We start from the raw sequence: 6,000 nt of genomic DNA on the forward strand, positions 1-6,000 counted from the left end.
TCCAGTAAAAGTAATTGTGAAAAGTACAATGATCAATCCTACATTTTATAATTACACAAAGTCTTTGTCGACGATTTTGAATTATGAACATTTTTGTTTTTGTGGCATTGTTTTACACATTTTGTTTAGAAGTAAACAAATTAATGATTTAACAGAAATAATCAGTGAAAAGAATGCTTATCATTATCGGGTTTTTTTAAATGAATAATTACCTTTGTAGGAATTATTTTTCAGTTTACCGGTATTTTGATTTAAATAGTTCTCTCTTAGTTGATATGGTTTTAACTATGGAAATTGTTTATTTGTTTCACAAAGACGAGCAGGCACAATTTATGCCCGAGGTTCTCATCGATGACACATATGAAACTGTTATCATTTACTTTTCCAAATCATCGTTTTAGTCATCATGATAGTCATGCCCCCTGTCCAATGTCGTATTAAACTAAGTTCACAAGAGAAACATACATCAAGTAGTAAGCTCATTACCACATTGTAAAGCCAATTGCCTAAAAAACAAAATTAAAGATATTTTTGATATTTTAGTTTCATGCATTCTAAAGGACTAAACCGTTTTGCTTCTTTATACAAAGCTAACATTAAAAACTCATTTAAAAAACTAAGTACTTTTAGTTTGTGGTTAGAATACCTTACAGATAGTCAGCTGCTACCCAGAAATTGTTTACGGACATAAAGGTGAACGAATTAAGATTTAGTTTTGTTTCATAAGTCCTGTCTTTTATAAAGTCATCGGAAGGTATCAAGACTTGTAAACAAGTATACAGTGTTTTACCATCATGATACAGTGTACCTGAGGGTGTCTATTTCAGTAAAAGTCTCTAGAGAATACTGATTTCTGTAAGTTCAGCATCTTTTCACTTATAATTGATTCTACCTTTTTGAAAGGATTTTATTTCTTCTAACCTTCACTCTTCTGCACAGAAAAGACAACAAGATGGACTTTTAGAGAGAGTCATGCGGATGGTCCTTTTTTGAGAAAGGATCTTATTTCTTCCAGCCTTGTGCTTTTCTGCACTGAAAAGACAATAAACAGTTGTACTTTTAAAAGGAGTTATTAGGATTGTCTGAACTGTTACATAACAGTATTACTCAAACTATTCCAAATGAATAAACTGGTAAATCTATGACTTTTCTCATCTATGATTCTTTGCAAATTTAAAGTTACTTTGTCTTCATTGTTTTTGTTTTAGATAAATTTTTTTGCATGGACATTTCTTACGTCGATTTTAATACTTTCAATGCTCTTTATCTCATTTTCATTAAAAACAAAAGGGCATTTAATGCTCATGTGCCTTATTTTATAATTAAACTGAAACAGGATTCACTTCAATTTTACTTCCTATTTTTTACAAATTGAGTTTTCATTGATTTTCTTAAATAAACCTTTGTGTCCATGAAACACCTTACCCAACTCGCCTCGCCTGTGTTCCGTGAACTGCAAAACTTTGGATCAAACATTTCATTTTGGAATTCTTTTTAAAAGTGCACTGTATCTCCGACATAATGCACATGCGTACTTACTTAAAAGATACAAGTTGATGGGACCATGATTTCGTTTTAAACTGCCTTAAACCAACATTTTAATCTTTGAATCGTTCATTCTCCGTTGATAATTTTTGAAATCACTCAGTAACCATTAAGCATACGCTCCCAGAAATGTAAAACTTAGATGCATTTATATGACATATGAATATGACAGCTCTTGTCCATTCGTTTTTGATACGTTTTGTTATTTGATTTTGCCATTTGATTATGGACTTTCCGAATTTGATTTTCCTCTGAGTTCAGTATGTTTGTGATTTTACTTTGTTTTAGCTATAATTCTAATAGCTCAAACTCCAAAAAAAGCAAATATGATATTAAGGTGTTAGTGTTGCTGATCAAGACAAAAGCTTCGAATGCACCAAATTCATTGAGTGTTATTTTCTTTCGATATTCGTTTCATCTTTTGACACGTCTTCAAATTTTCTATTTCCATTAAATTGCTGTGTCATGCCATCTTTTGTTGCGTTTAATTACATGAAGTACATGTATCATCTTCCAGTTATCACGGCTTTAATATTTTTATTACTTTTTATTTCATGCTGTTATTTTTTTTCAATATAGTGAGGTGTTGTTGTGATGTCACAGATGCATGTATGCAAATCCCTTTGAGAGAAGAACAGATCTTAATTTGTTGGTTATAATTTAAGACGTAGTATATGTACTTTGCCGTTTTAGTCCTGCATAACCAAAGGTTATTCGCAGGAGAACGTCTGTTATAAAGTTGTCACATAATTAGACGTATATAATAATAAAAACGATATTGATGTGACTGCATGCTAAGTATTATCACCCTTTACGACAGCCAAAAACAGCTTATCAGCAAAGGTTATACTATCTGTATGTCACACTACATCAAATACTATGTAACAACACGTAGATAAAGCCGACGAGGAAACTTTTAAGCCTTTAATCGACTACGTAAATCTGCACTTTTATATAATAGTAGCCTAATTAGTCGCTGGTCTTGTGTGTTGTTGGGTTTAATTTCATGCAAAAAATTTCATTTTTTTTCTCCAGACTCATCAGCATATATAGTATATTAAGATTTTTTTTTTATACAATTTATGAATTTGATTCATCAAGTATGTCCAAATCGCCGCGTAAAAGAGCGTGATTTGTTCACGTGTGGTACATGTAACTAAAGAAAACGATTGTGCCAATTTTGATATGTTAAATGTATATATAGAAAGATTTTTAAAATACCAAAGTACCATGCTAAAGTCCATGGCATCCAAAAAAATATTCCCAAACATCAATTGCTATAATGAGGTAATCAAGCTATTAATTAGCAGGCTTTCACTTTTTGTTAAGTATTTTTGTTCACTTTTCAAACTGAGCTTTACTTCTTTTTTGTAAGCATAATGGTATACATTTTCTTTTGCAACCTGTCAGACACATCATTTAATTACGATCACTGAAATTACAAATTGGCACTTTGCTAAAAGAAAGTCATTCCTAGCACTTGCATGTTTCTCAAAATCAGTAAACAGAAAGATAAACGAAATAGGTAGTAATCATGCAATTAATGAAGAACATATTGGTAAAATTACAAATGTAAGTACATATTAAATTGATGTTTTTCGCGTGGATTAACAACAGCATTCTTTGTAAATTGAACATTTACTTCAAAGCAGATGACTATTTTAGTTCTGAATTTTATAAGCTTTGTTTCTTTATTCACATATTATATTTGTCATTGTCGAAAGAAATTAAACACACAATTTAATTTCCAATTATCCTGAAATTCTATTTATTTTATTTCTATAACTTGAGTCATCATATTAAGATCATATATCTTTCTGTACTGCATTGAAGAAAAATGTTTTATAGATGACTGTTTTATCAAATGAAACGCAAAGTTAATATCATTTTATTTATATTAATATCATATCTTATTTGTTATGTTTTCTATGACATAAAACTATTTGTTCGAAGCGAAGAGAGTTTATACAAAGGTTAGATAAGGCCACCATATAATTCCTATTTCTATGTAAATAATATTCTTTTTAAACTGCGTTTATTTATATAATAATGCGTTTGTTCAGGTAACAGACAGAATCAGGTCTTTTTAAAGAAAACAAATGGTTCAGCGTTCTTTGCATATCGTAAAACAAGTTGAAATATTAAATACATGTATCTAATTAAATTCAAAGAAAACAGTCAATTTGTCAAATTTTTCTAAAGCACAGTTTTTGTTTTACCCACGTATCGACAAATGTCATAAGTAATCAAATTATACCATCTAACATTAACATTAAATTTCTAAACCATATCCTATGTTTCCATAACCAAATTCTTCAGAACGTTTTTTCAAGTTCCATGGAAAAGCTATTTATTTAGGTAAATTAGGAGATATGATTGCTTCCTCTCTACAAAATGCAAATTCAATTTTATTTTCTTATGTGTTAAACGTATTAACATTTTTATTATCTTGAAGTAATGGACTTAACTTTTTGGACCAAATGTTTTACCTACTACTTTAAATAATTTTTATTTTTCTATATAAACCCTTACAAGGAAAATCTTGATTATTATAAAGTATTTGAATGAAATCACCAAAGCGCGGTAGGAAAACTAGTGACACATATTATAACCAGGGTAAATGGAACCACTAAATCTAAATAAGTGTATCGCAAAAAAGTAAAACATTATGTTTTAATGTTTTTTCCGTAAAAGATTTTTGTTTTCATATGCAAACAAATTTCTAACGGACCTACTTTATCTCTTAAGGAAGGTCGCTTGTCATGTTTATGGATTTTTAGTCAGATTTTCGGAAACCTTTGGTTGTATCTCTTTGAATGCCTTAAAATAATTTGCCCATTGACCCCTATTTTTCTTTTTTATAAATCTTGTACCTGTATAATGAGAAGCCATCTGTACAAGTCTTTTAAAATTTTGATTATGTTTTAATAGTTTTTGAGAACTTAAACTGGTCAATGATAAAGCTATGAAAAGTCAAGCGAGAATACTTTCCCGCCAAAATTTCAATGGATAATATCTAGAAAACAACATTTTGACCTATATATTGGTTTTGCTCTTTTGATTCCTTTATGGATTCCCTATCAATATAAACTGTCTAGTGTTATGAAAAACTTATAATTTTTAAACTGAGAAGCAAACTTCCTTAAGTTAAAATGTTTTGAATTCAATGTTTTGAAGCAGTAGATATTCGTTGGTTTGATGGTTCTGTTGTACTTTCCATTTTATTTTATGTTATTCATTTATTTATTATTTAGAGTAGGGGTGGGGTAATTCCTGTTATCCGTTGAAGATATTATTTGAAGGTATTGTTTTTTCAAGAAATTGTATCATGCTTCTAAAATTCTCTGTCAATTTATGTATAGAGAGAGAGTTAATTTGCTACATGTACATAAAAAATATGCACAAATGATAAACATTTAAAAATATTAAATCCAACAAGCTTTTATACAATTATCTAAATTAGTTTAAAATTAAAGCGAAATGAAGTTAAATATAAAAATAAGAAGATCTCGTATGATTGCCAATAGAGATAAATCTCTAACAGAGACCACGTGACATAGAAGTTTTAAACAACTTAACATTGAGCAAAATCCATACCGCATAGTCAGCTATCAAAGGACCTGAAATGACTTACAAGTGTAAACCAAGTTAAACAAGAAAACTAATGACCTGTTTCATGTACAAAACAAAGAACGCAATTCAATTAATATTATATACAACAAACGACAACCACTGAGTTACAAGCCCTAGCTAAGGACAGGCACATATCGAATATGCTGGGGTTAAACACGTGTTTTTGGGGGCCCAACCCTCCCTAACCAGGAACAGTATTACGCGATAGAGATGTATTTACAAAAGTTGAATACAAACCTTGCGTGGTCTTATCTCTTTCTCATGTCGAAAAAACATAAAAACACATATCTACTGTAGTAGAAGTCTTGTTTTGAAAATATCTTGAACGAAAAAAATATATATATACAGATTGACAGACATAGGGATTAATCATCGGCGTTTTATCTATACATTGTTTACTTATCTAAACCATATTTCTAAAGCAAAACGAATAAAAAGAAATACATATTATCTAGTTTTACATTTTAATATCATAAAGCGATGAATTATATTCTCACTTGACAATAATGCAATATATATATAAAACAAAGATATTTTTATAACCATTGTGCATTTTCATTTAATTTGCAATACATTATGGAGGCATCTTCTAAGTGGATGCAAATTCAAACGATAATTGAAACCATGAACGTGTTGCATAATCAATTGATATGCTGTCAATGACAAAGTAGCTTCTAAAACAAGTCTTTTTAATAGCTCTTCTTCGAACGTTTTATACTTTTAACCAAGACTGTGACTGAATGAACATATTGATCTCAATTTATGTTATAATTGGGTATTATAATCCCTCAAATGTTTAAATAGATAGTTAAAACATACACC

Source organism: Mytilus trossulus, chromosome 4, assembly GCF_036588685.1.
Source record: "Mytilus trossulus isolate FHL-02 chromosome 4, PNRI_Mtr1.1.1.hap1, whole genome shotgun sequence".
Taxonomy (NCBI): domain Eukaryota; kingdom Metazoa; phylum Mollusca; class Bivalvia; order Mytilida; family Mytilidae; genus Mytilus; species Mytilus trossulus.